We start from the raw sequence: 23,808 nt of genomic DNA on the forward strand, positions 1-23,808 counted from the left end.
TATTATTATTATTATTATTATTATCATGAGATATCTAGTTGAGATTAGTTAGATACTTATCAGATTGGAGTGAACAACAAGATACAGTGATACAGTACAGCTAAGACTTAGATAGATCTGGTCATTTAACAAGTAAGAAGATGAGCTTAAACAGCAGTAGTAGGAAAGGTAGATCTGGCAGTGCCAGTACTAGTAGTGGCAGTAGTAGGAAAGAAAGCCCTGCACCGATGGGTACAAATAAGGCAAAAGCAAAAGCTGAGACTGAGACTTACGGAAAATGTGAATATGTATGCAAAGAGATTGAGAAATGCTTACAGTGCGAGCTCTGTGACCAGTGGTTTCATACTTTGTGTGAAAAGATAGATGATGACACCTATCAACTGTTGAAGAAAGACTCAGAAAAAGAATGTCCGCTGCTGCATTACTACTGCTCTAAGTCCTGCAACAAAGTGGCCTCAAAGTTCTTGGGCAATTTCATGCAGCTTGAAAAGGAAGTAGATAAACTCAGGAAAAAAGTAGAAGACGTAGATAAAAGTGTGAATATAATTCAAAAAGGTGAATTCACAGAGGAGATGATAGAAATAGTGAAATCAACAGCAAAGGATGAGATAGAGGCCTACCCTATGTCTGAGGCGAGTGAGATTAAGGAGAGACTCAAGAGAAGTACAGAAGAAAAGTCAGATAGAGTAAGACAAGATATAAATGAAATGAGGAAAATCAATGAAACTGAGGAGAAGAAGCAGGCAATGGTGAAAAAGAACCTGGAACTAGAAGAGGAGAGAAATGAAAGGGCTAAGAGGGTGAAAAATGTAATTATGTATGGCATACCAGAAGCTAAAGATGGCGACAACAAGGAAGATATAAGAAAAGCCCAAATGGTACTCAAAGAGTTGCAGGTTCATGGAAACAAAGACAGCCTCAACCCTATAGAGCAAGTGATCAGATTGGGCAGAAGAGAAGATAGACCAAGACCCATGAAAATAAGTCTGATGTCAACGGATCAGCGTAACACTGCTCTTAGGAACAGCAAACAGTTGAAAGACCATAAACGGGAATGCTTACAAAAGGTGTATATTGGAGCAGACCAAACAATTATGCAAAGAGAGCAGGCCAAGGAGTTAAGAGAGGAGCTGAAGAGAAGACGAGAAGCAGGGGAAGATGTAGTCATATATAAGAAAAGGGTCATTTTCAGGGAGAAGTTTAGTGAACAAATAAGAAAGAGAGACAGCGATGTTGGAGGAAATGACTGGGATTGGGATGAGGAATGACTATATTGGAAACGTGTCAGTCCAATTGCCCAAAATGTTTCTGAGCAAGGACTCGAAGACAACAAGAAAATTCAAAAAAGAGAAGTACCAGTAAATGATAAGGAGGGGCAGCACGTGAATATGAAAAATACCCTGAAGTTCATGTACACGAACGCAGACAGTGTGATGAATAAGAGAGAGGAGCTAAAGGCTATGGCAGAAGAAGAAGATCCAGATGTAATAGCAATAACAGAAGCTAAGCCAAAGAATGCAACAACACACCCAACCATAGCAGAGTTAGGTATTGAGGGATACACTATAATAGCTAGCAGAGATTTTGAAACTTCCGGCAGAGGAGTATACTTATTGGTGAGAGAGAACCTCAAGGTTAACCCCATAGAGGAACTCACAGATCACGACTTTAGGGAGAGCGCTTGGTGCTCGATTGGAGTAACTGGACAAAGTCAGATACTAGTAGGAGTGATTTATCGGAGCCCAAATAGCACAGGAGAAAATAATGAGAGAATGTTGGAGATGATAAGGAGAGCATCACAAAAAAAGCATTCAGAGATAATTATTATGGGAGACTTCAACATGCCGGAACTGGAGTGGAAAGGGATGGACGAACCAAAAGAGGGAAGCCTGGAGGAAAGTTTCATAGAAACCATTGAAGATTGCTACCTACAACAGATAATAAAAGAACCCACGAGACAGAGAAAAAACCAAAAGCCCAACGTATTGGACTTGATATTGATGGAGGAAGAAAATGACATAATCGACCTAAGACTGAGCCACCCACTGGGAAAAAGCGACCATGCGACCATATTCCTAAAACTGAGGGCGACATCAGAGACTGTATATGAAAAACTGACACTCAGATATAGGAAGGCTGATCTAGAGAGTATGAAAGAGGAACTGGGGCATATCAAATGGAGGAAATACTAATCGAGGACACCGTAGGAAACAACTGGAGTAGATTTACCAGAGTACTTAACCAATGCTTCGAGAAAAACATCCCGAAAAGCAGAGGGAACCGGGTTGGGAGAAGAAATCAACCTTGGATGACGCAGGAAGTGAGAGAGGCATTACGGAAGAAGAAGGCAGTAAATAGAAGATACTCTAGAAGCAAAAAGGAAGAGGATTGGGACAAATACAAAAGAGTGAGAAACGTAACTACTAAAATAGTCCGACAAGCGCATCAAAAGTATGAGAACAAGATAGCAGAGGAAACGAAAGAAAATCCTAAAGTATTCTGGAGTTATGTAAACAGTAAAATGAAGACAAGACAGGGAACCTGTGACATAAAAAAAGAAGATGGCACTTGGGCATCTGAAGATGAAGACAAGGCAGAGGTGCTAAATCTCTTCTTTGCAAGTGTCTTTACAGTGGAGAACCAGAAAAACTTGCCAGATATTGCTAAAAGAAGTAATATAGATACTACACAATGGCCGATTACTGAAGAGAGAGTAATGAAGAGACTACAAAACCTAAAGGAGAGTAAATCACCTGGACCTGACAAACTTCATCCTTACATCCTAAAAAACTTAGCAGAGCAGCTAGTAGAACCCCTAACCAAGATATTAACCAGTCGATGAAAGAAGGAAGACTACCAAGGGAATGGAAAGAAGCTAACGTCACAGCCATATTCAAGAAGGGAGACAGAAAAAATCCAGAAAACTACAGACCAGTGAGCCTGACATCTGTCGTCTGCAAGCTCATGGAACAGCTGATTAGAGAAGAAATGGTTGATCATATGACCAAGAACAAACTATTCAGCAAAGATCAACATGGTTTCATGGCGGGAAGGTCTACAGTAACAAACCTACTTGAAACAATGGATGACTGGACGAGAGACCTGGAATTAGGCAACAATTTAGATGTCATATACCTCGACTTCAGAAAGGCATTTGACAAAGTTCCACACTGGCGCCTAATCAGGAAATTGGAACAGTATCAAATTAATGATCAGACAGTCAAATGGGTCCGAGATTTCCTCAAAGATAGAAGACAAAAAGTGATAGTGAATGGAACAGCATCAACAGAGAGACTGGTAACAAGTGGAGTTCCACAAGGAAGTGTACTGGGACCAGTTCTCTTCCTGATTTATATCAATGACTTGCCAGACAATCTATCATCTAAATGTAAAATCTTTGCCGATGATACTAAGCTCTATGGAGTAGCTAATACAGAAGAAGAAAGAAACACCTTACAACAAGATTTGAAAAAGCTTGAAGAATGGTCCGAAATATGGCAGATGGAGTTCAATGTAGATAAATGTGCAGTTCTTCACCTAGGAAAAAACAACAGAGAAGCAAACTATATAATGAAAGAAAAACCCCTGCAGAAATCCAATGGGGAAAAAGACCTAGGAGTATTTATTGATAGGAAGCTAAACTTCAAGAAGCAAATTAAAGATGTTCAATCTAAGGCTAGTAAAACACTCGGAATAGTGAAAAGAAATTTCAAGAATCTGAAAACAAAACACATGACTACCATCTACAAGACTATGGTTAGATCAAAGCTGGAATATGCTAACTGCATATGGTATCCGAAGTTTGAGGGAGACAAAGACTGTTTGGAAAGAGTGCAAAGGAGAGCAACAAAACTTATCACATACCTGAAAGACAAAACATACTGTGAGAGATTGAAAGAATTAAATCTCCCGACCTTAGATTACAGGAGAAGAAGGGGAGATATGATCCAAACATATAAAATAGTAAAGGGAATAGACAGGGTAGAGGCAGGATTCCTTAAACCAAACAAGAACATTCAGACACGAGGAAACAGCAAGAAACTGAAAAAAGAACGTTTTAAAACAAATGAAAGAAGGAACTTTTTTCATCTAGAATTGTAAATAACTGGAATAAACTACAAGAAACCACAGTATCAGCAAAAAATTTGAATAAATTCAAAGCAGAGTTGGAGATAAGCAACACCCTAGGAAACAAGTTCAATTATAAAAATTGGTCCAATCATTAATAGATGAGGAGGAGCGAAGGAGACTACACCAAGTCTAAAAGCTCTATACAGAGGTATCCAGGTATAGGTAGGTATCCAGGTATTATTATTATTATTATTATTATTATTATTATATTATTTATTATTATTATATTATTATTATTATTATTATTATTATTATTATTATTATTATTGTTATTATTATTATTAAGTATTATCATCATCATCATCATCATCGTCATAACAATAATAAATAATAATAATAATAATAATAATAATAATAATAATAATATGATGATGATGATGATGATGATGATGATGATGATGATGATGATGATGATGATGATGATGATGATGTCTAAGATAACACAAAACCGTCGCTAAAATGAGAAACGGAGGAGTATGAAATATAAGACACTCAAATGTGATGGACCTTATTCAATGCCCTCTATACATAAGTCACAATAGCTCGCCTAGATCTTTGGGAGTGAGTATATAATTAGTCATTCGGAGTAGTAGTAATGAATAGGATACAGTACGGCAGTACGGTTACATAAAGGTGGCATAACGATTTCAGTAGCAGTTAAGCGCTTTTTCACTTCCAATGAAATAGGAACAAGATTTTGACATCACATTTTTATTCCCTATTTGCAACATGCGTCATTGAACAATTGTTTTCTCATACCACTTGTAACGTTGTTTCAATATTTTTAACTAGGCGACTTATGAATTATACACGTTTCGTCGCTCATTTCATTTTCATTCAAGTTATTTTTAATCAATTCAGTTGACTGTAACGAATTGTTTTTTTATAATAGTAATAGGTGTAATGACCCCAGTGTAATGATTTCAAAATCACAGATAACTTTCTCACAGCATCACCACAAAATTTTATTAACCCTGCCTAAATTACAAGAAAGCCGACCTTATGATTTTATAACGTTGCATTTATTAAAGACAAACGGAGACACGGAAAACTGCTAGACGCCTTCTTAATTTATTGCTCTACCATAGACGTTACCGAGATCAAAGGCTGTGCACTAACACTGCCCACACTTTTAACTACCGTTTATGATGCTGTAGATGTATCCAATTCTACCCAAGATTACGAATAATGACTTAGTGAATATCTCATCTGAATTGACCAGTCAAAACTCCTGTCTAAAACTCGAGGATGCGATTGGATCCGCCTAAATGACCAGTAAAACTCAGTTATATAAAAAAAATTCAGGAATATAATAGGTCCCCGCCGCGCCATAGGTTCAACTCCGATCATTTTGAGTTAAAAGAGAGATGCGTAAGCCATCTCGTTCTTTCTCTCATTTCATCACTCGAGAACTAGACATGCTAATGTGATTAGTAGTTATATCATATTTAGCAGAATATCCTATGTGAATGAGGGCACGGATTACTTATATCAATCTGAATGATGTGGCCTTTAATTGTGTTCGGATTAATTAATACATAGTGATTTCGACTGGACCGTAAGTATTTGCAAATAATGAATCAAATAATGGAAATTGATGCTTCATGTTATTATAAACAAAAATATTTCATTCACCCTCTATATTTATATGTGTTTGTATGTATGCCCTTCAAATAAATTACATTTACATGAATTACATTTTACAATGTGCTATCGCTTATGTGCAATAGTAACATTATGTATTTATAGGTATTGACTCTTATGCTCTTATTTGCTTACTTATCTTTCCCCATCCTACTAACAAAATTGTAACCCGTTATTATTATTATTATTATTATTATTATTATTATTATTATTATTATTATTATTATTATTATTATTATTATTATTATTATTATTATTATTATTATTATATTATCATTATTATTATCATCATCATTATCATCATCATCATCATCATCATCATCATCATCATCATCATCATCATCATCATCATCATCATCATCATCATTATTATTATTATTATTATTATTATTATTATTAGTAGTAGTAGTAGTAGTAGTAGTAGTAGTAGTAGTAGTAGTAGTAGTAGTAGTAGTAGTAGTAGTAGTAGTAGTAGTAGTAGTAGTAGTAGTAGTAGTAGTAGTAGTAGTAGTAGTAGTAGTAGTAGTAGTGGTAGCAGTAGTAGTAGTTTTGTTTTTATTGTTTCTAAGGGTTTTACGGCGCTTGCAACACGTTAAGGTCATATCAGCGCCAGTAAAAAGGAAGAAAAGGGGATAATAAAAAGTTCTAGAATTACAATTAAAGCATCCAAGAATAAGGCAGACAAAGGAGAATTGGTTCAAATAGGGAACAGATGTAGATTCCAAGAGCAAACTATCAGTGTATTTAGTTTGAGATCACCTAAAAGTCTCATCCAGACACAAGCACAGGTCCCCACTAAGAGGAACACACTCAAATGTTTACAAATCATATATAATACATAAACAAAACATAATACAGTGCATAAAAAAACCCAGTGAGATGATTTACAAGGAAAAAAAATATCATCTCCCAGAACTAACAATACATTTGACTGTTTCCCTCCTAGCCAGGGTATCAGGCCAGGGTCAGGACAAAACCAAGTAATCTCAATCCAAGACAAAGACAGAAAGCATGTTGGAAAACAGACATAGGGGGATAGAAGACACAGTATGTACCTCCCTGCCCACTGTGGGAGGTCAGGAACCCCACCCAGTAGTAGTAGTAGTAGTAGTAGTAGTAGTAGTAGTAGTAGTAGTAGTAGTAGTAGTAGTAGCAGCAGCAGCAGTAGTAGTAGTAGTAGTAGTAGTAGTAGTAGTAGTAGTAGTAGTAGTAGTAGTAGTAGTAGTAGTAGTAGTAGTAGTAGTAAAATGAGATCAGTGGTGTTGTCAATTGAAATCCTTTCAACATCACTGCTCATCTGCTCATAAGGAACGCAAGGTTTTCCAGTCAAAATTTTGCTCCTATGTATTCGCACATCTGGTTACCCACTAATTGAGGATCTGGCTCTTCACTAATTAAATGGTGCATTGGCGCAATCAAAGAATGACCAAGAAACCATCCACCAACTGAGCAAGCAAAGCCTTCCTATTCATCATACCTAACCAGACAAATGAATGCTCACAACTTGTCCGCCTGTGAGATGATCGACTCACTGACGACCTCAACAAATAAGTTAAGAACCAAATAACCAAGAATTCAGTAGCAAAAAATTAAGAGGGGATGAAAAATTAACTTACCCATAGCCTAACATTAATAAATAATAAATTTACTATATTATATTTTTGTTTAATTATGTGTTGACGTGTTATTGTGTGAGGCTATTCTATTGATTTATTTTTAAATATTTCTGCTTTAACGGGGGTTAATACTTATCGTATAACTGATCTATCCCTATATAACGTGCTACATCTACCACCACTACTACTTATTTCTCTAAACTTAAAACTTTATTACTATCTGTCGAGTTGCAAGGCACTTAACCCATCTATAACAAGGTAAAAGAGGCACCAGGCGGCTTCTGTATCAGGGGAAAACTATTTTACTTCTTTTTGTCTTTACCTACTCGCAACTTCTCCTACACAGACGCGACACCCAGATGTCAACAATTCTTATACCCTAGACAGGCTTTAAGATTTGTTTTGTTGTTTACAAGTTGCTGGTTATTATAATCGATCATTATTGTGTATTGTTATAGTGAGAGTTTTCTGGTCAAAGCGTAAGAAGGCGTTTTATCACTGTACGGCTGAATTTATTTGTGTCCCGAATATTATGAGTGATTCATTCAGCAGCAGCTCATGCGGCCTTGGTGTGACTATGACAAGTATAATAAATATCATTAGCAAAATTAATGAATAAATAGTAAATAGTAAATACATAAATCATGTATATAACTTGATTATGTGATGATATGCAAAGACCAGAAGAAAAGGTTGGGCTAAATGAACGAGTGAATTAATTGTAAAGATCGGTTAAATTAAATAACATTTTAAAAAGATATGTCGCAGTTATTCATTCCATGCGTTTAAAAAAGATACTCGCAACATCCGCCAGCCGGATTTAAAGTACCAACATACAAGTTCATACATATCTATCGATATGATGTGAAGTTTTTCTGGCAACAATGTAGTGCGTAAGAATACAAAATAAGTGTTTGTTTTTGTCTTGGGCATTTTTTTTCTTCTTTTTTTATTTCTTTATTTATTTTTTTTTTTTTGTTTTTGTTGGTTTTTGTTTGTTGTGTGTGTGTGTGTGTGTGTGTGTGTTTGTGTGTATGTGTGTGGTTCAACCGTAGAGATGGATGCGCCGTGATTAGAAGAAATCTTCCCCCCCCCCCCTCCCTCAATTATATGAAAAAGAGGCCTCTCTCTCTCTCTCTCTCACTCTCTCTTTCTCTCTCCCTCCCTCTATCTCTTCCTCCCTCTGTGTGTGTATGTGTGTGTGTGTGTGTGTGTGATGCATACTATCTATACACTCATTATAGCTATGTACTATAATTACGAATAATCCAAAACCAAGATTAAGTAACGGGTCGGGTTTAAACAGACATGTGTGGGTGTGTGTGTGTGTGTGTGTGTGTGTGTGTTTGTGTGTGTAATGTGTCTTTGATTTATATCTTTTTATTTAAACACTTTTGCAAAACGTCAACGCCTCAATTACCTTTTGACCTTAAAAAAGGTCCCAAATATCCAGGCACCTGGCGGCAAACCCTTGGTAAAGGCTTTTTTTATTTATTTATTTTATTAATTTAAAAAACCCTCATACGTTTTCTCTTTTTTCTCAGAATGGACGTGAATTTGAAAGGTCCCTTTTGTGCTTCAGAAAAGTGAGTGGAGCAGGCACTTATGTTGGTAACAACAAGATATGAAGTGAGTAGAAAAGTGCCAGAAGACAATAGAGAATAAAAAATTTTTTTCGCGGCGGTGGTGGGGTTTGAACCTGCGTGCGACCTTATTGGTACGACAACTCCGCCTGGCAGGTGAGAGCGTGGCTCTACCGTGTGAGCTATCCACGAACACAAAAATATTCGTTTCAAACCCAAAGTCATTTCTAGATCCCTCTCTCACCCACTTCTTGAGATCGCCGATTCGTTCACCACCATCGCGAAGTAATTTTGACCAGCAGTTAAGCTTAATAGCCAATATTCTCATCACAAACATATAACATAGAAACGATTGAGACATTGAGTATGCTCCGGTGTATGGGGTGAATTTTTAATTCAGAAAAGTGAGTGGAGCAGGCACTTATGTTGGTAACAACAAGATATGAAGTGAGTAGAAAAGTGCCAGAAGACAATAGAGAATAAAAATATTTTTTTTCGCGGCGGTGGTGGGGTTTGAACCTGCGACCTTATTGGTACGACAACTCCGCCTGGCAGGTGAGAGCGGGCTCTACCGTGTGAGCTATCCACGAACACAAAAATATTCGTTTCAAACCCAAAGTCATTTCTAGACCCCTCTCTCACCCACTTCTTGAGATCGCCGATTCGTTCACCACCATCGCGAAGTAATTTTGACCAGCAGTTAAGCTTAATAGCCAATATTCTCATCACAAACATATAACATAGAAACCCACCACCGCCGCGAAAAAAAAAATTATTCTCTATTGTCTTCTGGCACTTTTCTACTCACTTCATACCCTTTTGTGCTGTAATCTTTGTCGACATAAAAAACATGTTATATGTACGAGAAATAAACGTTAAGCCCGACATGAATATATTTAAAGGCCTAATAACCGGGCTTGTTTTAACGTTGCGTTGTTTTGGCAGTATTTCCATTAATGATGGAATATTTTCCACAATGATGGGACAATAACGAGTTGGGTTGTCAGAACTGTCTATATGTAGTCCTACACGTCGACCTCGATTAAACCCCAGCAGAATACTTTTAAAAATCTCATGATGATAAATAAAGCGAATTTAATTAAGCAATTTGCTGTTATAAATATATATATTGTAGCGTGATACCAAGCGTGCGATCTTGAAAGACCAACAAAGATATCTTATGGTAATGGATATGATCCAGGAATAATTAATTGTTTCTCATCTAAGTCGAGTAATCATGTCAGAGACAAGGGGTTTGTGGATCTACAAGATAAACTTTGAAAACTTTTAGTGAGTTGTTAGAAATAATCCCAAACCACTCGGTTTGTTAACGGCCTTTCTGAGTATACGCCTCGATTTAAGTTTAATTTAATCGTAGATCATAGTCGACCGTATTTGTTAGTGAACTGATAAGAACTGAGAAAGAGGACACTTCAATATGAATGTATACATTGACCCGTATAATAATGATAATAGTATTGCAGCTTGAATATAGGCCATGTATCGAAAACGTGTGTCCCTGACTTTAAAAAATAAAGTTCTTTTAAACAAAACCGACAGACCCTCAAAATCACTTGAAACGTAGCTTTGCTGAACCCTACCCGTACCAACTGTTGATTTACATATAATTTTTTACTCTGTTTATTTTGATAGGTCATCGTCTATGGCGAGAAAACGAAGTAAAAACAGATTTTATTGAAATAACACCATATTATTCCAAACTGTGGAGGGGCCTGATCGACATATATTATGCAGGTCTGACATCTGATGGTCCTAGTTTAATATTGCTATAATGGACACCATTTTTTTTTTTCGTCATTTTTTGAGATTTCCATTACAAGGAATAGAAATATAAAGCTACTCACATGCCTTTCACCCCGCATCCCCCTACTCATCGCCGATTTCGGGAATCCCCTTCACACAAGCAGCATTATGACGTCATAGTTACTACAGTGATACGCCATGAATGAATAATGAACACACCAATCGGAGGAAAGTTTAGTCACCGTCGCTTTTGGTCACATGATATACAGATTTGCAGTCGCCTTTGGTTCTGTATAAAAAGATTTGTGTTCAGGAGTCAGTGACCTCGGTAAGACCATTTAATTAAATTAATTCTATGTTACATGTTTGTTCTTTTATTTTGTAGTAATCTATCAAATTAACGAACGCTTAATCACTGTGTGTGCATCATAAAACAAGCACTGCCGGTGGTGTCTTGCACTCGATTGCTTTCGGGAGCCTCCTCCATTTTTTTCGCAGGTCACTGCTCGGCTGTGTGCTGTTTACAAATAGAATAATTTGGAGTTTATACTCAATTTGTATTAAGGTTGAGTGGTACTGTGTAGAAAACTGTTTTAAAGCTTTCATTATTAATTTCAAACATTGCATCGTATTAATTGCGCTATATTATTTACTGTTTTATACGGAATGGGAACATGTTTTTTATCTTGCAAAATAGCCCGGTATGACGTCACATTATTCGTTCGACTCGCCTTACACTAAGATCTACTACCGCAATCAGTTAAGCAGTTACTCAAATCACTAATTGTTTTGATAAAGTATTTCGGTACGCATTGACCTTTTTATAGTAAATCTTATATTGCAATCGATAAGTTTTCTGGTTATTCAAAATGAATTAGAACTTAAACTTAACGGACGCAAGTTATATAGGCATAGGGCGACACTCTAGATACATATTCTCATATTGTTTAGCCGACTCATTCTCATATTGCGAACAGACAAGATATCGCTCTGATACTAAACTAATAGAGCGACACATAATGCACCACTAGATATCGCTCTGATAGAGCGACACGCCTAACCTAATACTAGATACAGCTCAGTATTTTGTTAAAGTTAATGGCAAAAATTAAAATAGAGTCACTAAAACTATATTTAAAAAAAGGAAAACATTGTGTATACATTGTTTGTTTGTTTTTTGTTGTTGTCTTGCTTATGTGCAATTTACATTTTTAAAAATACATTAAATTACATTTAAAAAAACAGAAGTTAAATAATTCATATTATTAAAAAATTCTGCTCAATAGACATGATTAAATATCTCCATAAGTTGGATGGATCTGTAGTGTAGTGGTTAGTTAAGCTGTTTGACTCAAATTTCAAATCCAAACGAGGACTTTGTTTTTCAATATTAATTTTTTTTACTTCTATTATAGAGTTTTCTTACTATTACTAATATTATTTTCTCATCTCCTTTTCTTTTTAAAAGCTTATTTATTGACTTTTTTATTTATCATTGTTCTTCTTCTTAAGATTTTTCTTTCATTAATTTGTCTATCATTTTCATCAGTAATATACTTTTACCATGTTTAATCCGTATTATAATAATTAGACATTGTTCACAACAGTAAACAGTAAACAGTCAATGCAATCAGTGTGAAATTTTCTGAACGATACCGAGCACGATCTAGCAGGTAACACTAGATATCGCTTGCCTGCCATATTATTAATTGTTAGTAATTGGTTGCAGGTGTGTGTTTTCCTTACTTTATTATTATTATTTTCAGTGTTTGAAATGGGTCAAGTTTAATAATTTAAAAAATAACTTGCCTGTCATTGATTTTGGTTGTGTATTTTTCTTTTCCATCTATGAGCTGCTCCTTTTTAAATGTTAATGTTAGATTGATGATTGATGCAGTCTGCAATAGTAAATCAGTTATAATATATTATCAGTTATGATATATTTGCATCCATGTGTATATTTAAATATTATGTATTGTGGGTTAAATTTGCCTTTGGGTGGTTGGGGAAGTTGGCTGCCCCCTGGGCTTGTGGATTATTCATTATTCCGTAGCCTTGTCATATCTTCTGTTCCCATAAAAAAAAAAACATTTGTCCTTTTCACATGGGTTTATGTCTATACTGTGGAGAGGGACCATTTGGTTTTGCCTAAGCCCTACATGGAGTTTTTTTTTCTGAGAGGGAAGATAGTGAGATATATTTAACTTATTTTAACATGACGACTATGATGACCATCTGCAATCCTTTTTGGTAGAGGTCTTTAACTGTGTCAATGCGTGACTTATAAGTGGTTTCAGACTAGCTACAATTACAAAAAACAAGGTATTTTGTTTTTGGATGTGTATGTCTCATCTCTGTTGGAACTAGTGTTCGATAGTTTATCTTTGGTGTTCTAGCTTGATCTAATTATTTTGGCTTGTCTATCATCCTCCTTTTTATTGGTGCTGAAATAATATAACAATTTTGTGAGTGCAGTAAAACCCGTGGAAGCAACTAAAAAGAAACAACTGTTATTTGCTACTTCTTATATAATAACAGTAGGTAGTCTGATTCCAGCCTGTTGACAGGTATCGATTAGCCATTGGAAAAGTGAAGCGCTAATTTGGGTTGAAATTGGAATAGCACATTTTCACATAATCACTGTTACATTATTTTTCACAGTATCTGAACGCTTCTGGTATCATTTTAAAGAGCAAAGATCAAGCTTTCTAATTAATGATATAGAAATCCATGTTGGCACATTATGTTTAAACATTATAATTTGATAAAAACTACACCATTTTAAAACTTTAGTGATTGTGAAATTTAATCAAAATTGAAGGCAGCGGCAGAATAGTATGTTTAATTTCGGCCCACAGTGACCAACCCTCTTTTCTCCAAGCTAAAATCCCATTTCAATTAGTAGTCAGCTTGCGAGAGGCTGTCCAGTGGGGGAATTCTCAGACAGATTTTGAGCTTAGCTTTTTGCAAAGTAAATTTTGAGTAGTAAAATCATCATAATTTTGGAACTGTTTATCCTAGATCTAAGTTATTTATCATATTAGACTGTTTGCGCGAACGGGTCCGATTAGAGATAGACGACGATTGGGATTGTTTGGAAGCTTTAACCCTTTGCCCACTAGTCATTATGATATCAGAAATGCTATCGCCGTTTACATCTACGCCAGAATAGAAATAGAGGGTTTTTTATGGAGCCCTAATTTCATCATATCAGTTCTGTCCATTGACAGGTGGGTGGATATCACCTTCCAGAACTTATGTTCTTATATGAAATCCTGAGTTTTTGACCAATCAACGATTGCTCTTTTGATAGCTCGCTTGTCAACATGAGTCAGCCCAGCCCTTGATTTATGTACAGGTATCACAGGCGGTATATGTTGTGTAACTTCAAAGACCATGGTTGACCGAAAGCGATGAATGGAAGTCTAGGACTTAATATAGATGTCACTGATGGAAGCCCTACGGTGGCGTGGAGAACGAGGTCTTGTATGTATAGTTACGTCACTATCTCAACGCTCGTGAATTCTTAGTAAGGTTGGACTTGCAATCAAAACACGAAATCTGTGTTTTAAACTCTTGAATCAATCGAGTTACATCAGTGCGTTCGTCTCATTGAGAAATGAAAAACGATATATAAATCAAGAACATCGACCAGAAAATAAGGAAATTATCATAAAATTATAACATTTGAGAAAACTGTTTTCAAAATCAAATCTATTACAAAAAAGGTTATTTCCTCACTACTAGAGCATCATGATCAAGTCCATAAACGAATCTCAAGAGCGAAGCGGTCGGCTCCCTAGCCAAATACTACCGTGATCATGTTGCCAGGGTCATTGGCGCGGTCAAGAAATAAGCGAACACCCTAACACATCATCAGTCGGACGCACATATTGGCCCTCAGAGTATGGCCAAAAATGACCTTTTATCAAAGCTACTGGTCGTCCATTGCGTTGACAATCTCCTACTACAGGAGACCCATCTTTACTCAGACGCACAATCTTCTCGATTCCAGATCCCAGACTATACGGTGGTCCAGGGAAAGGACACTTCAAGGCTCAAAGGAGGTGTTGAGAGTGTACGCTAAAGAGCCTTGAAGGTAAGAAGACCTGCCATGCATCCCGGATTTTCCGGGATTATCTCGAATTGAAGCCAACATCCCGGAATTAAGCTTATAATCGCGGATTGTCAATGCCGAGGTGTTTTTTTAATTGAAAAATATATTGTTTTTTTGGGGTTTTTTTTTTGCGAAATTTTATATTTATGAATACATGTGCGATTCAAGGGTATTCGATTACGGAAAGATCCGGTATTCGGATCAACTTTTTACTTAACTGTCCTCTTTGGGTATTGACCGGCAATACTATATTATATAGATTACTTTCATAAAATTTTGGATCCACTGCTCATACTGCATCAATTCAACTTAAACCCACAGATTTATAAATAATGACAGATAGGCTGAGCAGGGGGTGATAATATAATACACAGTGTGTAACACACTGAGGATGCACGCCATTAGCTCCAAGACCCTCACTCGCTTAGTTCAGGTGTGCTAGTTAACAGGCTTCTCGTGTCAATATTCTCTCTCTCTCTCTCTCACTCACTCACTCACTCACTCCTTCTTTCATTATTTCTCTATCCCTTTCTTTCTTTCTTTCTCTATCTCTATTTTTCTCTCTGTGTCTCCCTCTCTCTCTTTCTTTTATTCTTTCTCAATATCAATCTCTCTCTCTCTCTCTCTCTCTCTCTCTCTCTCTCTCTCTCTCTCTCTCTCTCTCTCTCTCTCTCTCTCTCTCTCTTTATTCCTTCCTTTCTCTCCCTCTCTCTCCTCCTCTCCCCTTCTATCTCTCTCTCATCTCTCGTTTTTATGTTTGTTTTTTTTTTTTTAATTCTTTGGCTTCTTAGTCAAGTCAACAATTATAACTAAAGTAAACAAAAACACTGGGAAACAAAAGATATTATTCCTCATACGGAAAATGATTACAACTACATGTATAATGTTCAATACAAATAACACACTCACTTATCTATGATATTTGTGTCCAACAGCATTTATGATTTATGGTTGCTGTTCATTGGTTTTGTGAGGTTTATTAGACACTGAAGAGAATGATCTTATTTAATTTCATCCTCTTTGATGTCTGGTCCAACAGTAAATATTTTCCTTTTGATGGAACAGTTTGGCGGCCTTCATCAGTCGCATCTTGGTTAGACAGTGCCGATGGTCTTGATCAATGTTATGTGATCAGCCTCATTGCCCAGTTCATGGTCAAAGAAGGGGTATTTCAGTGATGGAAAAAGGCGTGTGTGCCATCATCCAGAATATCTTTTCACCTGTGTGTATAATTTCTTGGACACATGTCAATTGTATTTTGAGGCCCCCGCTATTTTTTCGCTGCAAAAATTTCCTTTGTGGCGATGCACAGCAACTACCAAAGAGGGCGCTGGAACATTGACAAATTTCTTTTTTTTTTAAATCTTAAAATTAATTATATTAATGGATTGCACGCAGGAAATAAATAAACCATGGGATAAACGAACGCTAAGACGAAAGAAATACAGTAAGCAGCAATGACGAACAATGGGACATTTTTCCTTATATCCCCGATTGGGATGAAAAATACCTGATTTTGCTCCTCAAAATCCCTGATTGACATTATAATCCCATATTGGCAGGTCTGGGTAAGGGTCAGAGAGAGCATCACATACAGCAACGGGGTGAAAACAATTTCTGTAGAGGTAGGTGGGCTGTATTTGCACAACATCTACAAACCACCTAGAGCCACTTGGACTACACTGCTAGTCCCGGTGGTTAGCCATCCTTCCATCTGTCGGGGAGGCTTTTATAGCCACCACCATGATTGGGGCTACCAAGACTGCAATGAAGCAGCTAGACAACTTCACTCATGGCTGAACTGTAATGATCTGCACCTAGTGTATGATCCTACGGCCAAAGATACCTTCAGGGGCAACCGCCGTAAGAAGTAGTCAGCGATGATAATCTTTCGCGGAATTCCGGGATATTCCGATTTTCTTTGAAATGGTCCGCTGTTTTTACAGTGTCAAACCTTTTTTTCTATGAAAAGCACTCAGGTGGCTCCGCAGTATAAGGATGAAAAAATCACCATCATTCTTCCTTTTTTCTGGTGCTGATATGACCTTAATGTGTTGCAAGTGCCTTAAAACCCTTAAAAACAAAAACATACTTCCCTCCCTCCCTCCCTCCCTCCCTCCCTCTCTCTCTTCTCTCTCTCTCTCTCTCTCTCTCTCTCTCTCTCTCTCTCTCTCTCTCTCTCTCTCTCTCTCTCTCTCTCTCTCTCTCTTTTCATGTTATGTTTTTAGAAGTCATCCTGTCATAGAAGATAAAATTTTACAATATGCAAGGTTGATGATCGACTCAGAAAGCAATTGTTCAAATTACGGTATTTAAAATTTACTATTTATCCTATGTTTAGATTTACCATCTCTTGATGTCGATAGCAGTATGATTAATATTGTGAGCCTAAGGACAATTCATTAGATATTTCATTAGATGTGCATTTCACCTCAACAACCACCAAGTCCACAAAAAACTTAACATCAAGTGGAATGGCCAGACATTAGAGTACAACTACCACCCAGTGTACCTCGGAGTGACGCTTGATCGGACTCTGTCCTTCAGAGAACACATGAGGGAGACCAAGGCAAAAGTGTCCACGCGTAATGCCCTCCTTGGAAAGCTGGCAAACATGAACTGGGGAACTGACCCTAAAACTCTAAGGACCACAGCATTGGCCCTCAGCTACTCAACTGCGGAGTACTGCTCAGCTGTATGGGCCCGATCCAAGCTAGACCCCGAGCTCAACAACGCCTGTCGGATCGTAACGGGCCAGCTGAGAGCAACACCATTACCACTGGTCTACCGTGCAGCAGGAATAGCCCCACCACACATCCGGAGGGAAACTCATGGCCAAATACAAAAATACAAACAGGAAATGGACCAGAGACACCCCCTTTATGACCACAATTGCCCCAAAAGCAGGCTCAAATCAAGGAAAAGCTTCCTCACAATAGAGAGCCTTCACCCAGACCACTCAGCATTCTTCCGCCTGGACAAATGGTAGAATGGGACAAGACAGCAAACGGTGCCCTCCAGCCCCCAACAGAAAAGCTCCCAGCAGGCACAGACCTCACTAGAGAATGGGGCCCGGTAATGGCAGCGATCCAGCCCCCCGATGTCCGGAGAGAGACCATTACGGGAAACTGGCTGAGTAAGATCAAAGAGAGAGGGAATGGGGATACCCCTCTCATGCGCATAATGAACGGTGCCCCCGTTTCGAGCCGAAATAAGTCCCGGCAACCCTTGTACGCAGAATCCCTGACTACGGACAGAGCTGCACATACGAGATGGAAGTCGGTTTGGACGAATTCAATCCCTCGTGGGGGCGGGGACCTACACTCCTCTAAGCTTGGTGAGAAGTTGCCAGGCTTTGATACCAGTAAGAGGAGACACTGGGTAGCTGCGAATCGGCTTCGGTCGAGGAGCTGCCTAACGGCCGGTGCGTTACATCAGTGGGGTCTAACTTCCTGTCCTTTATGTCCACGCTGTGGACAAGAACCCGAAACGGCAGAGCATCTAGTCGAAAGGTGTGTTGTGACGATGCTACCAGGCGGGTTCGCGACGGTGCACGAATGCGGACCGGACTTTGCTGATTGGGTCGATCGTCATAACATAATAGTGTGAACCATAAGAAGCAGCTGCTGCCTGGACAAATGGGTAGAATGGGACAAGACAGCAAACGGTGCCCTCCAGCCCCCAACAGAAAAGCTCCCAGCAGGCACAGACCTCAAGAGAAAAGACTGGGTGGCGTTGAACAGAGCTAGAGCAAAGGTGGGAAACACCGCCACCAATCTCTTTAAATGGAAAATCTCACCGGGCACTGAATGCCCATGCGGTCACCCCAGACAGACCATGGACCACATCCTGTCCGAATGCTCGCTGGGACCTCACTGCACCAATGCTGACCTGAGGGAATGCAACCAGACTGCCCGGGACTGGCTGACTCACTGGCGCGACAAGATATGATGATGATTAGATATTTACAAAATAAGTAGATATTATATAATGTTAGGTACCTACCATATTGTGTTTGTAATTTTTGTATTTTGACTTGAATTTGCCAGATGGACCGATACATTTTGTTCCTTTTTGACAAATTGTCATTATCATCACTGAGTAGTACACTCCTGACCTCACTTTTGTTACGAAGGGAGTGAATGGAGAACAATGCATGTTAAGCAGACAGTCCTTGGTGACTTCCTGCATAGCCAGCACAGGCTTGTCATAGCTGAGTTGACAATTCCGAGGGTGCAGTCTCTCCCACTCTGTAGGTGGAACTTCAGGAAGGCTCACTTGGAGGAATTTACTTCCTATATCGAGCAAGACTGCCCTGCTATTCCTCCCAAGTCCGAGAACATAACCAGATTTAACAGGCTGCTTGATTAAGAGCGCTCACTGCTCCATTCCACGGGGCAAACGAAAATTCTACACCCCCTGCTGGACGGAAGTGTCGAAAAGGTTGTACAAAGAGTAGCAGCAGACCCAGTCCTAGGACGCAGTTGATAGACTTCTTCAGTCTCTGGAAGAAGGAAGGGATCTATGATGGCAGGACACAGTGGAAAGTCTCGTCTTTACACACTCTAGCCACCACACTTGGCGACTGATAAAGAAATTGGATCTTGACCGAACTGTGAATGCTGCACCAGAGTGAGAGGCAGACACATTTGCCAAGAATATAAAGAACTGCAGCAAACAGGTCCCGAATCAGTATACCGTACGATTTTGGAGTTGCTGTCCTCGGACGAAGAGTCGGACTGGACATTCCTGGTCAGTCTCCGAGAAGTGGGTGCATCCATAAGCGATGTTAAAGAATGGCAAAGCAGCAGGGATAGATGGCATATAACTCGATATGGTGATGCATCTGGGGCACGGGCCTGGCTGGCAGAGTCAATGTCTGACATCCTTGCAAAAGGAAAGCTTCCATAAGTGAAGCCAGAGAAACCGGCGCTGGAGGCAAACAGTACAGACCCATATCACTTCTGAGCTGCCTGTACAAACTTGGAAGAGTGTACTACTGAGCCGACAGGCATGTCATTGCCCTTACAGAACATATTGAAGGAGGGTACGAAAGGAAACGGCAAACTGGTGCTGTATTTATAGAGCTATCAGCGGCATTCAATTCGGTCTGGTGCGAAGGGTTAATGCTGAAACTTGCAAAAATCGTAAGGTGCAAAAATACCTTGAAGTTGTTTTCTTTTATCTTAAAGGAAAGACAATTCCACATCCCTGTGTGATACCATGAGCAAAGTCAGGAAACTGAAGAATGGGGTCCCTTGGGGATCTGTTCTGGCACCATTGTTGTTTAATGTCTACATTAGCACTCATTAAGTAAAGTGTGGACCTGTTTTGAGAGAGTACTCAGTGAGGTAGTCACCAGACTCAAATCCGACTTTGACAAGTGGTACCTGAAGATGAACACTTCCATCAAATTCACGGTTTAAAGTGTGGTACATCCGACACTCATTCACCTGCAAGGATCATAACCTAATTTACGCTATAATCTGCAAACATTGCCACAAGACATACGTGGGAGAAACTGGCAAGAGACTAAGCGACAGGTTTGGACAACATCTGTGGTCTATTGAAAACGACCAGGACAAACCCCTTTCGCCCACCACTTGAATGGGTCCAGTCATCCAAGTTGCCATCCTTCAGTTCTGTCACACCACTAAACAACATAGGGAGGCAGAACTGATACTAAAACTGAACACCCTTTCACCTCAGGGCTTGAACTCGAGACTGGACCTAATTTAGATATTGTACTACCTTTGTCTCTTGCCCCACCCCCGACTCCCCCGGCCATCCATCGTCATTTCCGATTATTATATATCAGTATCATTACTACTTTGACTACAACAACAACAACTACTACTACTACTACTACTACTACTACTACTACTACTACTACTACTACTACTACTACTACTACTATTACTGTTACTACTGCTACTACTCTACTACTACTATACTACTACTACTACTACTACTACTACTACTACTACTACTACTACTACTACTACTACTACTACTACTACTGCTACTACTATTACTATTACTACTACTACTACTACTACTACTACTACTACTACTACTACTACTACTACTACTACTACTACTACTACTACTACTACTACTAAAGTACTTACTGTTCCTTCTGCTACTGCTGCCACTAATGATTATACTTATACCGACATCCCTTATTTATTATTTTTTGTATCTATTTTCAATTCTATTGTATTTATTTTCCAATAACAGTCTACACGTTTTTATATTTCACTTTCTAAACTGCATTACACAGTTTTCACTTAATTAATTGCGCACCTTTTAGAAATTTCTAGTATTCTATTTTAATTCGTGCTTCCTTACAAATGAGCATACTATTTCCTGCCAACCACTGTTTTGTTTATTCATCTTAACGACGCCATTACCACATTATCTCATTCATCTGTGGTGTTTCATTCCTCCTGTTTTGTTGATAAAGGGGAAACCCGAAACGTTCATTTGATCTGTTTTTCTAATTAAATTGAAGCTTACAATCAATTTCACATTATTATTTATTTCTTCGAGCTTCGAGCAGCAACATATACATTTTTTGTCATAAATGATTAAACCAACCCTTTTTGCACATCTTCGGGAAATATCAAAGCTTAATTTCACTTCTAAATATTTTTTACAGCTAGTCAAGTTGAAAAAACTATGATATTTGAGAAAAGTTGCTGGGTATCTTTCCCATACATCTGACTATAACTTCATGAAAAATCACCCGATTTACTTCAAATAAAGATTAAAATGTTCTAGGGAGCATATTCTTTCATAAAATGCAAATCCAAAATTTTCACCTTCCGACTGATTATGCCATGCACTGACACTAGTATCTCCTTCACAGGCTACAACATAAACTATGCCAATCTGCTATTATCATTAATCTTAGGAAAATAATAATAATAATAATAATAATAATAATAATAATAATAATAATAATAATAATAATAATAATAATAATAATAATAGTAAAAGAAGAGGAAAGCATTTTATACGCGTGTCTATTTATAATGGCATTTGTTAACGTTTCCGACATGACGTATGGAATGCAAGTCAACTCATTTGCAAGTCATTGATCCCTATTCTGTTTTGTGAATTGTAAAGTTGTATTCATACAACGCCTTCCCGCTTCCCAACCCTATTTTGTGTTAGGTTCTTTTCTAGCATCATCAATGCAGTTGGCGCTCCAACTTCGGAGTGAGGCTTTGGATGGCCCGATGCTGGGCAACAGAGTAAATTATTGCGTGGAATCTATTATATATAAAATAACTCCTTGTTTCTTATCTTTTCGTACTGTCCCTTTTTCATATCTTTGTTTTTTTTGGTTTTGTTTTGTCTTTTATCATCTATCAGCCAAGCCCATGAGTATAACTGGCTCCTCGGAACTCAATATTATTACTTTCCTGTGACTTCCCATATTCCGACAGATTTCATACAAGTCTGAGGACGCATACGAGCTAAACGGTAATAAATATTGTTTTAGGAGATTACAATGCTTGGGCATTTCAGCTCCTCGGAAAGGGAAGAGGGTTCCCAGTGAGTTGTGAACTCTGCCATTTTCTAGCTGCTGAAATCCCCCAAGCATCGTCATCTTCTAAAACAATTATTATCGCATAGCTCTTGCGAGTCATCAGGCGCTTTAAGTAGTCTGATGAAATACTATTTATGAACAATATCGGACCTTAAAACTTGCAGACTCCTCGAAACCACCAATCGCTTTGTACAAGCTATTCGAAAGCAATGTCTGGACTAATCATCCAGACAAATGCAATCATTTAATTTGTCTTACCGCTCATTGGGCGTGACTATGAAGAGGATAAGAAAATATTGCTGTGCCTAACAGTGTGTAATTTGTGTAATGTAAGATTCTTTAAATCCTGCATTTGTTATTTCGAACAAGTTCCAAATGCTGCTGCGCGATGTTGAAAGCGTGCATTGAGAAGGAGTTCGAACTTTCAAGTGCAAGAGTTCAGGAATCTCATTGTTATATAGTCTTTCTATTACCTCACCTGTTTTATAGCAAGTGTACGTGTTTACGTGTACTCGGTCTAATGCAAATGAAAGAGTAATCGGTTTAAATGCGAATGAGAGGTAGCAGTATATCTTCTGAGGAAGCCGGCGGGACCAACTTGGGGTGCTGATCGAGCACTTCTGGGGACTTCCGCCATGGCACAGTGCTATTCCACTGCGCAAGAACGTTGAGAAGGTTAATGTAAAACTTCGCAAATCCATGAATATCGTGTGGAAAACACTGGTAACAATAACAACGCCTAGAGAATGGGGCCCAATAATGGCAGCAATGACCCCCCCCCCCCCCCCCGATGTCCGGCGGGAGATATTTTCAACTGCCTAGTTTAATAAGATCGAGAGAGGGAAAGGGGAACCCCTCTCAAGCGCAAATTGGATGGTGCCCCATTTCGATTTGAAATAAGTCCCGGCAGGCCTTGTTCTTATCTTCTCTGGCTACGGACAGGGCTGCTCAAGCGAGATGGAAGTCGGTTTGGACGAATTCAATCCATCGAGGGGGCGGGTAGAGAAGTTGCCAGGCTTCTGAACCAGCAAGAGAAGACACTGGGTGACGGCGAATCGACTTGGGTCGAGAACCTGCCTCAAGGCCAAGGCAGCGTCGCTTCATCAGTGGGGACTTTCCACCTGTCCAACATGTACCCGTTGTGGTCAAGAGCCCGAGACCGCAGAGCATCTAGTCGAGCGTTGAGTTGTGACGAAGCTTCCGGGCAGCAGCCTCTTATGGTTCTCACACTACTATGTTATGACGATCGACCCAATCAGCAAAGTCCGGTCCGCATTCGTGCACCGTCGCGAACCCGCCGGGTAGCATCGTCACAACAGACCTTTTGACTAGATGCTCTGCCGTCTCGGGTTCTTGCCCACAGCGGGGACATAGTGGACAGGTAGTAAGACCCCA

At 38.8% G+C, this 23,808-nt stretch overlaps 1 protein-coding gene across 7 annotated transcripts in view; it reads left to right on the plus strand.

Moving 5' to 3' along the window:
- The first annotated feature begins 10,974 nt into the window (after positions 1–10,974).
- LOC144974958 (plasma membrane calcium-transporting ATPase 4-like) overlaps positions 10,975–23,808 on the plus strand; it is a 242,006-nt gene continuing 229,172 nt past the window's right edge. For all 7 annotated transcript variants that reach the window (XM_078918512.1, XM_078918514.1, XM_078918507.1 and 4 more), the window contains exon 1: positions 10,975–11,066. The gene's annotated coding sequence lies outside the window, so the exon portion shown is untranslated. The remainder of the gene's footprint in view (positions 11,067–23,808) is intronic.

Source organism: Berghia stephanieae, chromosome 6 (genome assembly GCF_034508935.2).
Source record: "Berghia stephanieae isolate SIO BIC M18660-M18661 chromosome 6, UCSD_Bste_1.3, whole genome shotgun sequence".
Classification (NCBI taxonomy): Eukaryota; Metazoa; Mollusca; class Gastropoda; order Nudibranchia; family Aeolidiidae; genus Berghia; species Berghia stephanieae.